Genomic DNA, 15527 nt, shown 5'->3' with positions numbered 1-15527 from the left:
TTAAAAACTAACAAGAAGAAGTTTGAAAGTTCAATGATTTTATCCAGTTTTTCTTTCATTTTCCTTATTCACCTAAATACTTACGGATTTTATTGGATATGCATTAATAAATTTGAAACATTACATTAATATTTACAATGTATTCGCTATATAAGTATAATTATTTTCAGTTCTTTACTTATATATGACAAATGCACCCACAAATTTTATTTTCTAAGAGATTCAAAATGTTCATCTTCACGTGTTAAATTACTTAGAAGGATGTAGATGACTATACAAGTTTTGCATCTGAAGTTTAAAGGATAACTGCCATACATTAATTCAGATATTATTTATCACTACCCATGTATTAGGATTCATTATACATAACAGTAAGGATACTTTTAATGAATCCCCTATATTTTTATTTGACTATTCTGTTCTTTTCTTAAGGAATATTGTACATGAATGTTCAGTCATATACGGTGGACTCAGGATGAATACATTGAGATGTATAAATATTTAGTTATTATATGATATACTCACATCAAGAATGGAAAAAGTAATTTTTAAATTTACCAACTACTGAGTTATGTTCAACATTCCATCAACACAAGAATGTAATATCTTAATCTTAAGTTTGAGAATAATGTTCAATATTATATATGAAAAAATTTGGTTTCAGAGAAATTATAAGAAATACTGGTAAAGTGAAACATCTTTAAGTTTTAATAATGCAAACAGTTAAAGTTGTTCATTTTTGTTGTGATATTGAAAGCATTGAAAGTCCTGGATAAAACCTTTATTGCAGTAAATATTATCATGAATAATTTTCTGACATTATGAAACCAAATGAATATATGCATAGATATATAGAGGTAAACAATATGAACAATTTACTATCTTATGTATTTTATAATTATTGGTTTTATTAGCATAGAAAGGTTATTTAACAAGATCAATTAAGTCCAAAATTTGGAACTTTAAATCTTCAAAAATACATTTCTTACGATTATGTCAATATTTAAAAAAAAACTATTTAGCTTTCCTTACATTTATTCTTCTTTATTTGTAGGATTGAGTATGTTTCCTGTATTTTGGTTTCTGGTAATTAGGTATAAAAATTATGTACATGCTCCTGTAGCTACAGAGAAGTAAATCATAAAATTTTAAGATTCCAATGCAATTAACGATTGTTTACATTTGCCTGTGTCCAGGAATTAAATATATAACAGTTCTTGAAATGGACATTTAATTGATTATGAAATCATTTTAAATTGCAGACCAATGTCTATATGAATTAGGTAATAAGTAAAATAGGTAGTATATTTCATTTTCATAATTTTCTACTAATATAAAGTCTAGTAAGTAGCTAAAGTAAAAATAATATTTTAATTTTTATTATTTACTCCTTTCAATAATGAAAAATTCGGAGTATTATCCTATAGTCAATATTTTAAATTTGTATTGTGTTTTCAAAGATGTCAAAAAGTACATAAGACAGAAATGACTTTCATGTCATTCTTTATTTTACAAAACTTAAACAGTTATATTGTCAAAGATAATATACTGGATAAATTTAACAATCATATACTGATTCTCCCTAACTAGCTTCTAAATCTAAAATATTTGTGAGGAAATATTACAGAAAAGGTGGATAATTTTATAAGATCAATCTATCTGTTGAAATAGAATAAAACAATATTGTTGGAGTATAAATAAACATGGTTAATTAAAGCATGTTTTAAGGGCTTATATGTGTCTGACATTTACTGGAGGTTGATATTAATTTAGTCTCTTTTGAAGTACAGTCATGCATCCACATATACCTAAAGTTTATTTTAAGCAAGAACTAACATTGATTGTATTATATATAGGTATCAAATAGTTTCTTCATTTGTGTATATTTTCAAAATGAATTAGTATATTTTGTAATGTAAGTTACATACTTTAAAATATAACTTTTAAAAATTAAACTTTATTCAATTTCATTTTATGTATGTACTAAATGGGCAATTATAACTCCTTGTTCTTTCAACCAATGTAAGCTAGAAACTACTGCTTTAAATAATATCCAGAATCCAGACTTATTTATGAATTTTTCTCTCATAGATTTACATTGGCTTTATGTATAACTTTTGTTTGAAATTGACTATTTTGATCATTTTAACTGCATTTGTTTTCATCACAGATTATTTTATTGACACTATGTACATGTTATAGTTGTATTGTCTTTTGTATCATCTTATTCAACACCCCCTCATATTATCAAGTGCTATGTGTAATTTTGTGCATGTGTTCCATTGTGTATTAAATGTCATTTTATTTTATGTATCTGTGTCTTCTCCATTGTTGTAATAAAGAAAACTGAGGAAAATCTTTGTTATATGTGTTTTCTTTATTACTGTTACAGTCTTTCTGTCCTCTGTGTTTTTATTTTTACTTTGGTAAAACAATTTTATTTGTTGTCAATATCCAGTGGCAAATGGTTTTTAGTGAAAACTTTCAATGTTGAGATAGCTAAAGTACAATATTTAAAAGTGTCATAAACAATTTAGAACCAATACCCAACCTTGTTTATATTAAACTTATTTTGCAGTTCTCATGAAATTAAATCACTCTGGATGCTTAGATAATCAGAAGAATTTTTTGTAAAACACACAAACAGTTCTACAAATTCCAGTTAAACCAGGCTCAGTCAGTAAGTTTCATTGCCAGTAAAAGTTCACAAAAGCATATACAAATGTCTACTCTGAATTTTCTCAAATATTTCCCCTTTGTAATATGATAAATTTGGCCCTAAAGAAATACCATAAGAATATGATTGCAAGAACACAAATATTCTGTGACTATCTGTAGATACTATGAAGCAAAAAATGAATATGAATAAGAACAATACTAACTTTAAGAGTTAGAGGACCTATTTTTTAACACAAACCCTCAAATACTATGGGAATGGTTTAGATGACAGATTCAATCTAATCTTTATATTAGCAATACAAAACATAGTGTATTTCCACTATATAATAGAGAATAATAACCATTTCAGTAATTTTTGAGTTACATAGTTACCACTTCAATCTAGTTAAATAATAATTTGATTGTTGAATGCCATGTCTGATTTTAAATTGTCACTTCTTACCATGAAATTTGTTTGAGTTCATTTTGATAAATGTGTCTCACACATACCGATGACAAGAAAAGTAACATATTTTTACTTCATTTTCATATATAGAACAAGCAGTATAGAATTAAAGAGAAAACTTGGCTTTCCATGAATCATGTTACTTTTTAATATTACATTTCTTAACCATGAACATTCCACCCTGAAAGTTTTATCATAATATCTATGGACCATTTTCTTAGATATATTTTCACATGGTTTAATATTAAAACAATTGAAATTTTATATTTTCCATTTTTTCAGTTTAATTAAAACTTAAAATAAGTTTTGCATACATAGATATAGACTGATTTATCTTCTCTTTATGCTTACATTCTTACTGAGGCTCCTCTAAAACAAAATGATGACATGCAATGGAAATTAATTATCGGAAAAGAAGTGGAAATTTTATGTTCACTACTGTAGTGACTTTGTATCATTTTATCAGGGTTTCATAACTACTATTTGTGGTAATTTGAAGAAAATAGAGACATTTGAGGAAATATAAAATTTTCTGATGCAATGCTCATCAAGTGCTATCATTTTATAAATTCAACAAAAGGAAAGATTTTAAAATGTAAACAATTAATTATTGCTATTTTAAGGAAGTTTGGGTGCCAGTTTTTCCTCTCTGTTTGAGTAACTATATTTGGAACAACAAAATCCCTGGCCAATTATTAATATGCCCATATTCCTGTGATTTCACTTCTTAGATTTTTTGATTGGCCAAGCAGAAAATACACAACTGTAAAATATGTGCACTTGCCAACCCATTTGCTTTTAATTATCTTTCTTTTATTATTTGTTAACATTTTCATTAACCTTCTACATAGAGTTAATTTCCAGGTATCATTTGTGCCAAAATTGAATTAATAAATTTCTTGTTCTGTCACAGATACTCTGTAGATACTGTAGGATAATTAGGTACATAGTTCATAAAATCGCTAACTTTATATTTATGTGAAAATATTTTTCTTAATATCTACAATTTTGTTTAATGTCTTCTCAAAAGAAAATAGGTGGTCCTAATTTAATATTTGTTCTTTCATTTCAAAATAAGAGAATTTCTGTCTCCTGAAGACATGAGTTTTGTTATTTCCTTTTCTTATCATTTTCTCAACATTTAAATGTTCAAAAATAAGTATACAAAATAGAAGCTTTTTAAACATGGATAAATTCATTTCTTTCAAATTTTCATTACTATTTTTAAATAAACCATAAGCTAAATATTGAAATGTAATTTTTCTATTAGTTTTCACAGAAGCTGAATTTCAAATGCACAAAATATTCAATATAAAGTTTCCCAAGCTTTTGGGATTTTCATTTAAGCCTGTACATATTATTATTAGAAAGTTTATTTGACCGAAGAAAAATATGATAAAGAGCAGGGTGTAGTGGCATTCAATAGTAAGTTCTATCATTTTAAACTAGGAAGCCAAAGTATACAACTTTTCATGTGTGTCTCTCTTCATTAACTATGACACCTAATGTTCAAGGATAAAAGAGTGAATTTTGTTTTTCTAATGATCCTCAACTAACATATAGTGCCATTCCCATCCAAGTGTTTAACCATTGTTATATTATTCCTATTTTGAGGACTTTATTTCACAGACTCTAGAATTGCAACTAAATCAAAATGAGAAGACTCAAGTTTCTCCACAGCCTTTCTTCATACCAATTGTTTCCCTTTGCTAATTTCTTAGACCAAACTTCCCGCCACCTCTGTGGAAACTGAACCCACATGGTCCTCAAATAGTCCTTATCTACCTTAGAGTTCACTCTTGCTGTCCGACATTTAGTGCTTATGGAAAGATGTGTGACTTGCACCCACCATCATGTTACCAGAGAATAATGTCACATAGGAATAGGGGAGAGAAAGAAAGAGTTGATAGATTTTATGCGGTGACATTGTTCTCTGTGAAATAAAGTATTGGAAGCTATGCTAACAGAAGCACATTCACTTGTTAACTTAAATAAACAATAATACAAGAGACTTCATGTTACATTCCTCATCTCATTCAAGGATACCACAACCTGGGTGATCCCATGACTGTAAAGACTGAAAATGCAAATTATATTGGAAAGAGGGAGTTGTGCCAGTGCCTTAGCTAATCCTGCAATGCCCTCCTGCTTTGCAGTTCTTCCCTCCCTTACTGGGGGTAATTAGTGCCTTCATAACCTCATTTGAAAAAAGAGTGTTATTTTGAAGCTTTGTTGATAACAGATAACCCAGGTTAATCGTTTGTGTTTTGATTAGTCTATTTATTTATCTGTTCTATTTGAAGGCCTAAAATTTTAGAACTCAATATTGAATAACTAAACAAACCCTCACTACCACTTTAAATTTCCCTTTTCTAATATTATGCCCCTTATGTACTCGTTAACATTAGATACATTATTTATATATTTTCAATTCTCCTGACTTTATTTTACAGGCTGGCAAAACCCTGTTATACTCCTTATACTCGCTAGGTGAGACAAGGAGAAAGACTCATGACCTGAAAAAAATAAAATCCTTCCTGTTTAAAAAAGAAAAAAGGAAGGAAGGAAGGCAGAAAGAAGGAAGGAAGGAAGGAAGGAGGGAAGGAAGGAAGGAAGGAAGGAAGGAAGGAAGGAAGGAAGGAAGGAAGGAAGGAAGGAAGCCAAGGAGGCATTTGTGTGGATTTGGAAGATTTTAGAATAAAACTTAGAAGGGTTCGCAAAAGGCTAAAGAGGAAACTACTGTCAACAGGCTAATGTCTTTAATATTTTGGAGAATATTTTGAAGTCTGTTTTGGCCAGATAATTTGAATAGTTCCATGTTAGTGTGCTATTAGTGGCTTCTATATTAAGGACATGACTTTGAGAAATTGAAGCAGACACAGAAGAGAGAGGCTGGTAGCTGACATGTGATCCCGGGAGGCTGACACATAATCCCGAGAGGACAAAACTGAGCTGCCTCTGAGTCTTTGCCCTCATTCTCACTTATGGAATTGTGGAGTTGCACGTTGTCATTTTTCCAGAGCCATCTGAATGTCATCTTTTTATCATCTTTCTTTTAATGTGTGTGCATGGAATGTGTGGATATGTGGGTGTGTGTTTTGAAAGTGTGTGATGTGGGAGTAAATACGCACACTGTTCATGTGTGTGTAACATCCTGAGAATGATGTCAGGTTTCTTTTTCAACTGATCTGAACTTTGAGTTTGAAGTCAAGGTCTCTATCCGATCCCCGAACTCGCTGATTCAACCACTTTAGGTAGCTGCATCTCCAGGGTCCACCCAGTCTTTGTCTTTTGCTTGCTGGGATTACATAATGCCCCCATACATGACCAGGTTTCCTAGGGCATCTGGGTAATCTGAACTCCAGTGTATATTCAATCACCGCAGGGATTTATCTACTGAGCCATCGCCCCCATTTCCCCAGCCCTTTGTCATGTTTGCCTGAACACTGGAAAAAAACTTGCTGGGCTCTCCCACCTACATTTTAGATATGGTAAATCAATCAAACACTCTCAGTTATTAGAAGACGTTAGTGAAGACATTTTTTGCCTTACTGTTAGTTTATTTTCACAACTTCATACTAGAGTTGTTTGATATAATAATGAGAAAGTTAAAAAGAATACATTTAGAAAAAACGTCTTTTTCAAATATTTAATTCCTAACTTTCCCTATATACATGTACAAACATATGTATGAACAAAAGCATTAGTGTTACAGGGAAAAGCATAGAGTACATTGGTACATTTTGATTAAATAATATCCATTTTACATATCCCAACAGTGTATTATTTCAAATAGCCCTTACCAGTTACTTTTTATCCCAAATTCAATCATTAATTTAGATAAGAATACTGTTTCACCATTGCTGCCTTTTGCTCTCCTTTCTCACTTTCCTTTCTTTCTTTCTCCCTCTCTTAATCCCTTTCTTTCTTCCTTCCTTTCATTTATTTATTCTTTCATTCTCTTCCTTCTCCTTCCTTCCATTCTTTCCTTCCTTTCTTTTCTTCTTTTGAATTCTTTGCTGTCTATTTGTACAAAATAATCTGGAAAGAGGTTTGGATATCCATGATACTAAAGGTTACACTAATCTATGTATCTGAAACTTGTGATGACAACCAAGTTAGTAAAAAATAGAAACGTCAAAGAGAATAAGTGATGAGACTTGTATTCTTTGTGCTTGTATTCTGGAGATATATTAACAAAATAAATCCTGATGGCAAGTCAAGAATTGTCTGCAAATATTTCACCAAACTGAATACACATCAGCAGAGATAAAGAACAGACAAAAACATCCTAGTGCAATGTAGTGAAAGTTATTGTAGTAGGTAACAGATATATCAGTAACAGCTTCTGAGTTTATCCACACTTACAGAATATTGAAAATTTAGTTGTGAACTTCATATTATGATTTTGAAAAAGAAAAAAATAATACCTAAAATAATTTGTAGCTGTTGCAGACAACATTATCAAAAGCCAGTTAGGAAATCATATAAACAGAAACTACATATTGACTTACTGGTTTATTTGAATATAATTTTTTGCTTATGTATAATTATATAAAAACCATGACAGATACAGTATGTAAAATTTTAAAAACACAGAAAAATATTTGACATGATTCTAAGAATGGTCATAAAACTTGCATAGGCTGGTGTAATTCCACACATCATGTAATTTACTTATAATCAAAGTTAATTTTGCTTATCTATCTATATATTTATTTATTTATTTTAGACAGACAGGGTTTCTCTGTGTAGTTCTGGCTGTCCTGGTACCCACTCTGTTGACCAGGCTGGCTTCAGACTAATTGTTCCACCTGTCTTTGTCTCCTGAGTTCTAAGGTTAAATATGTGTGTGATGTCCTCAGCTTCTTATCTTATTTTAAAATTTAAATTTAATTCATGGTTCTCCATTAGAATGTACTCCATTAAGAGAGGCTTTCTGATTATTGTTCCTTAATAACAATAATGTTTTCAGACATATAACATATAATGCTAGGATTGTTTATGGTACTACATGTTGTACCAACACTAGTTTACCCAACTTTCAATCAGATTAATTTTAAAATTTTCCAATGAATATTTTGTCAGGATGGTAGAAATGTATTTTCTTCAAAGGAATATCATGAACAGAATCAATTGTACATGAGAAAGCATAGTAAAATATTAAAATATAAATAAAGGGCTATAAAGATGGGTCAGTGGTTTAGATATGTAGCTGTTCTTGCTGAGGACCTGAGTTCAATTCCAAGCACCTACATGGTGGAATATTTGATACCCTCATCTAGTCTCCCTGCATAACAGACATGCACATGGTATACAGACATATATGCAGTCGAAATACCTATGCACATAAAAACAGAATTAAAAGTTAATGTTAAATACTTGCGTAGTCATTAAAGATGAAAATTTTTATCTTTTATAGTTGTGCTTATAATTTTTATGTTGTTTTCTATTCATCATATTACTTGATTGAAGATCTCAAACAAAATCATAGAATGGAAAAAATGGTAGTTTTGATAAAAATAAGCATGAAAATATGAATTAAAGATATGTGGTATACTGAATTCAATTTTTTACCTAACATATTCAGGAAGTAATTGAAAAGTAGTCTCGGGGAAGATATATTCCTACTCCAATCATTGTGTTGTAGTTATTTCTGGTTAATTTACATTTTTTAATGTATAACAAATAATATTTTAATGCATCCTCATTGGTGAAATCTGCAATGATTTTTAGCACTCTGTCCATTGCTGTTATAAACCATCAACTGGACAGTGAAACTGCAGATATTCATATATTTGTTACTGATGGAAATTAATATGAATTAAAACAGGATAGATTTATCTACTCAGGACAAGGCAAGAGCCAGATGAATGCTGGAGGCTCCCAGCGTAATAAGGATGAGAAAAACAGCATATATATATATATATATATATATATAATATATATATATATTGTCCTTTTGCTCTAGGATTGATAGTATTCATGGTTTTATATAAATTGGCTGATATTTATAATTCCAAATTTATTCTTCTTTTCCATTCTATGATAGAACAAATATTGTGACATGGAGATTATCAATATATACATGAATTATTTTGAAATGCTATCTTAAACTCTGCTAGATATACAAATATATTATGTTCAATCCCTTAGATTAATTCAGAAAGTCCCTTTACTATAAATAAAAACACAATTAATTTAAAACAATGACAATTATTTTTCTACTAATATATCTGGGCATCATTTGAAAAGAATAGAAGTTCATAAAAATATTTAAGACTTCTTTCCATGCATATTTGTAAATAACTATACATTATTGCTAACCTAAAAATTTAACCCCTTTAGTGAACAAATCTTCCTAACTGTGTGTTGTTACTCCATAATAGTCACCAGTTTCACTGACATTTTCATTTTGATAGTTCAGAGTCTCTTTCTAAAACATATTTTTATTAAGATTATCCCTGAGCCTGGTGGGTTCTGGGAGTGATATAGATCTCCCATTTGTGTCTGAGTACCCTACTGACATTCATTCTGTGGCTAGTGATCTGTTGTGAACTCATATGTTAATTAACTGTACATGGAAACTTTGTTGAAGTCTAAGACTTTATTCAATCTGCATGTAGACAGATAAAAATTTAGAGGAATATTTTATACTAAGAATATTTAATATGGTAGCAGGAGTAGATACACCCGTGTGGCTTCTGTGCTTTCCAACACTCATATAATGATTTTATAGTATAATATATAACTAGAAAAAACTAATTGACCTTATATTATAATAGGGAGAAGCACCACTTAACATTTCAATAAAAGTATTCAAATATAACAAATAAAAAAGGGACTGGCTTGCTTCTATGATTTTAAATTTGTGGAAATCCAAAACACTAGTATTTCAAGTATAATATGAATGAAGGAAAGTCAAAGAACTAACAAAAATTTCAGATGGAGGTAATAAGGCCTCTTTAAGTCACAAAACAAATATCTCTCGGGCTGAAAAATATTAAACTGATTTATGAGTAGCATATCTGATTATTATATTTTATACTTTCAAAATATTAATGTATTCAAACTTTAGTTTTCTTTTTATGAATTAATTCAATTTTGTTATTTTCATAAATGATTGCAGCATATTGAGCACACTCTAGCCTTCCTCAGCGTTCTTCTTCTCACCCTTCTTTCATACCCGTATCATTATGCCCCTTTCTGATCCCAGACATTTTCACTTCCAGTTTCTTATTGCATACACATTTGTAGTATTAAGGGATTAAAAAGTATCTAGGGAACATGAACCTTGGGCCAGGCTAGTTTGTCTTTCAGAGACTTTTATGCTTCCATACGAATTTTAAAGTTATTTTTGTATGTTTCTATGGAGATTGCAATTGCATGTATGTAGGGGATTGTATTGAATCAATAGATGTGTTTTGGTGACTTTGTCAGTTTCGCAGTATTCTTTCTCCCAATCTATGGTGTGAACAATTGTTCCATTTTTTATTTTTCAATTTCATTCTACAGTATTTTAAAGGTTTCATTATTTAGGTCTTTTTTCTTTTTCAGGTCTTTCTTTTCCTTGGTGTTGTAGTTCCTTTTCTACCTCTTGTGCTAAGATACCAATAAGGACAATATAAGGGAGGAAGGCTGTATTTTGGCATCCAGTTTGAGGTGATTTAGTTCATCATGTTACAGAAACATTGCAACAGTACACAAGGCAGCTGGTTAGACTGCAGTTACAGAAAGGATAAAGAGAACAAGAAGTGTGACTGGTCACCCCAAGCAAAACATTATCTTCTAATGTCTCCAAAATCATCCCCAAGAGTGCCTCCAGCTGTGTTCAAACATAAGAGCCTCATAAGAGTTCTCACTTTAAACCACATTGTACCCTAGCATCCAAAAACTTATGGCTATCTCTGGGTACTAACTTAAAAAGTACCCAGAGCCTGCACCACCCACTCTCTCAATTATAAAGTCAGGAAGCTTTTAACTTTGAGCCCTTATAACATTAACATGTAAGTTGAATGGGTTTTACTGACAATGGCACAGAAGAATCATCCTCTTAACAAAAGCAAAAATTGGAGTAATAGCAAAGACTGGTTAGACAAAAGCAAGACCATAATGCATTAAGGAAAATAAAACCAAATCCTGTATCGCCATTTCTACCATGTGGGTTTTGTGACAGAACTATTTTACTGGCAAGGGATTTAAGGAGACCTCATACTCGAGATCTGCTGTTTGCATCACAGATGTTCTCTCTCTCTCTCTCTCTCTCTATCTCTCTCTATATATATATATATATATATATATATATATATATATATCTTCTTGCTTTTTTTCTTAGTTGATGCCTCATAACTGTGGTATCTCCAAAATAGTGGGTCACTACTGTGACTTTGCTTCATCTTCACAACTGTAGGCTGTGAACTCTCAAAATGGCTTGCTCATACTCTCTGCTACACCATGCTTGGAAACAGTGGTTCTCTGTTATTTTCAAGCTTGTATGGCTAAGTAACTAATATAGAAATGTCGCCAATTCCTGCTGTAACTGGGCGGTCCCTGAACTCCTTGGGTCACAGCTGCAGTTGCCTTTGTTTGCCTGGTTGGTTGAATCCACGAGATCACTCTCCTAGACAGTTGTATTTTGAGCAGCTAACGACTCCAGTGGCATAATTGCTTCGGTTTTCGCAGTCTCCTCCTGTCAAGTAGCATCAGGTATCTTTGTTCTGGAATCACAGCCCAGTCGTTTTCTATAACCTTAATTGATTTTCCTTTTATCTCTTTATTGGTGCCCCGAAGTTAGGCTTCTATATCTACAGTGCTTCCTGGTGGCAGCCATGCAGTGGGGACCAAAAGCAGTGAAATGGCCCTGGGAGGAGCCTGGTTCCATATGAGTTAATGTTAGCCTCTTTCCTTCCCACATCTTGTCCCTTAGATTCTAACCTGAGATATTCTCAAACACTTTAAATTTGAATTAAATGAGCCTTTCATTTATAGAAATAACTCTTAAGGAAGATTCATTGAGTATGCTTCATCACATATAGTTTCTAAAACTATTTTCAGGACACATTTTTGTGTGAACTTTATTACATTGTATCAATGTTTTGAATTTCTTTTGTTACACAGTGCACTCTCAACCACTTGCTGTTTAATGGTTGTATTTTAAACAGAATATTATAACATCTTCGATTAATTTAAATTCTTCATTCAGAATTGCTCAAAATCACCACACAAATTTATTTATTCTGGGCGTGATTAAAGCTGAGGTGGTCCTTATTTATTCTTCAATAGACAAAGTTCACAGAGATATAAGATATATGTACTTCATGTTTATGTTTGCAACTTCTTTTGCACAGAGCATACACATATTGTGATCCCAAGGTTATCGATAGATAGTTAAAATAGTGTGGGTCTAGCTGGACTAGCCAGCAGCATTTACCAAGACTTTTAGAGACCCATCACTAATGTGGGAGCAAAGAGCATTCAATATGTAATAGCATATTAAAAACCAAAATAATTGGGAGTATCTGCTCTATTTTCTGTACTTTTAACTTATTTTAAAAAAATCCACTGAGAAAAATCTTTAATAAAAATAGTAACGAATGTCTAAAATAATGTATATAATTAGTTCTCTGTGTCATTAGCAATGCTTGCCAAGTACTGAAAGAATTTTTAATAAACTTAGGACAAAATGAATGTACACACAAGAAATATATTTCAATTAATGTACTAAACTAAGGATTCAAATAGTAAGGCTGCTCTGAATCTATTAGAACAATGAAATTTTATACTCATATACAAATTCCCAAGTATAATAAACTTCATGTCAAAATAATTCATTTTTGCAGAAATGGATGTCTTGTATAACAGAAGTATACGACATGCACAAAACAAATTTGAATTTAATTCCCTTTTTTCTATGTTAGTGCTTCACCTTACAATTTGAAAACAATTTTGTAATTACGTGGGTTTGGTGTCTAATATGTAAATCTCTTAGAGTTGGAGCAATATAGCTGAGTAGTAGAATGCAGAAACTTTCCAACGGTACTCTTATTGATTTGAATAGTAGCCATAAGCAACTAAACGCTTAATGCTTAACCACTTTTACCCTACTCATTTCTAACAAATATTTCATTCTTATAGAAATAACATGAAAAGAAATTTATGACTGAAATATGTTATGTAGTTTATTGTCTTCATTAAAAATGTATAATAAATAATTTTATAAGACTACAATGGCTGGGTTGTGGTGGCACACACCTTTAATCCCAGAACTTTGGCTGCAGAGGCATGAAGATTTCTTGAGGACAGCCTGGTCTACAAAGCTATACAGAGAAACCCTGTCTCAAGAAACAAACAAAAAAGAAAGAAAAAAGAATATTATATAAAATAACATATGTACTCTACTTAATTCTTATCTTTATTTGGTGAAATCCAACATTGTTAGCATTTGCAATTATTTGGATAAAACCTTGAGTCTTTATTCTACAATCCATTGTCTTCAACAGGGTAAAAGATTTTATTGGATATCAGTTTTCCTTTGAATAATGTAGAACTGAAAAAAATATTTTCCTATGTGATTTTTTTCATGAAATTATAATATGTCATTATAAATGTTCTAAAAATTGCAAATGTGAATTTCAAGTACTTGAACTGATGACTAGTGTTCCATTCCAGTTTGCTGTACAATTAAATCACACTGTTAGCTTATATTAGAGATTCTTTCATGTCTGTGAAACTCAAGTTACCTTTCAAATCACAAGATTCTCTTATGTGTACACATAGGTCAGCATTGAAAACTCAAACTATAAGTAAATGAAACTATTCCGTAGTAAATTGGTGGCAGGTGGCTGAAGACAGCCTTCTTAATCACTATTATATGAGGTTATTTAAATGTATATTTTAGCCATTATTAAAATTAAGAAAAATGAAAAGGAAATATTTATAATATAAACATATTATACTTAATATTGTTATCATGGTAGCAAAATATATTTTTCTTTTTTGCATTGTGCATTAGCATTAAAATATATTTTACTTTTATATGACAATAATTCAAATATTACACATTTATTCTCAAATTTAAAGTGTTTAATTTTATTTTTCTCGGAAATGAAAAGTTTTTTACATAAGTTATTATTATAAAATGTTTTACAAGTAAAAACTTTCCTAAATATAGAAATGGATATCAATATACTTATAAAAGCTCCAAATTACTATACACAAAATATTTATTATTATTACAAAGCCAACCAGGATTCATCAGTTACTTTTTAAAACTTATTTTTTAAGGAGTATTCAGTATTTAGCAGTTTCTGCTGGCCCATGGTTTATCATGAGCAAGACAAACTTGCAATTTAGCTCCAGTTTAACCACAGGCATATGTGAGATCTCTCATTCTGCAGGCATAGCAACACAGATCTGTAAAATGTATTGCCATGTGCTTTGTTTAGCTGTGAGAGGAATTTAAAGAGGTATGAATTCTCATCTCACGTGCATTCTTTCCTACTTGCCTTTTTGGAAATTTGGTTTTTGGGTCATGTATAGCAAGCAATCCATGGAGGTTTTACACAGGACTTTACAGATAAAACTCCAGTTTTATGCATAATTTATGTATGTATCACAGAAGCATATATAACTTTCATTTTTCAGTTCCATAGTAATTATGGGCTGATCATTTAATTTTATTTTTGATAATAAATAGATTTTATAGTTAAAGAGATGTACAATAATGCCATTTACAATTCTTAGAATACATTAATATTCTTAAGTATAAGTATATGGAGTAGTTACAATACCATCTTATCCTCTAGATAATACAATATTCAGTTTATTATCTATGCTACCCATCTTCCTACCTACACCTTTATGATTGTATAATCTTGTCATATTCAGCTACAGGTATAGTATCATTGACTTGTTTGCATTACTAGCTGACTCTCAATATCTCTACTTCTCTGTCCCTTCCTCCTCCCCGGCACCTATTCACAGACACGGTCAGAATGACACTGGGTATTACCCACAAACACATGCCAAGGAAAATCAGTCCATCTTAGAACTGTGTCTTAGTAATATAACAACTAACAAAGAATCTTATAAAAAATCACACCTGTATAGTGCTTTTAATCTTACCTGCCAAAAATATTACCTGCCAAAAAAACCAAACAAAAAAACCAGAAGCAAACACTATTTTGAAGTGATGATTTCAAAATTATTCTTAACAGGTTTTTAAAAATCTGTTGCCTCTGTCAAAGCCAAGTGCTTGGAGCCATTCATTTAAGTTTCAGTTAGAATGCAGAAATACCATCATCCTGAACACTTATGTAATCCTTCACTAATAAAAATAATAAAGCTTCTTTTTCACAGTGTGATTAACTTTGACTGACTTTCTGGTTATGTATGGTTCATGATA

General features: G+C 30.9%; 1 protein-coding gene across 1 annotated transcript in view; it reads left to right on the top strand.

The window, feature by feature from the left end:
* Nucleotides 1-15527, top strand: part of Ncam2 (neural cell adhesion molecule 2) — a 179291-nt gene that overhangs the window by 158692 nt on the left and 5072 nt on the right. The window lies entirely within an intron of this gene.

The sequence above is a fragment of the Cricetulus griseus genome, chromosome 4 (genome assembly GCF_003668045.3).
Source record: "Cricetulus griseus strain 17A/GY chromosome 4, alternate assembly CriGri-PICRH-1.0, whole genome shotgun sequence".
NCBI lineage: Eukaryota > Metazoa > Chordata > Mammalia > Rodentia > Cricetidae > Cricetulus > Cricetulus griseus.
The sequence above is the reverse complement of the archived record's forward strand: the minus strand, read 5'-3'. Positions and strand labels throughout refer to the sequence as shown.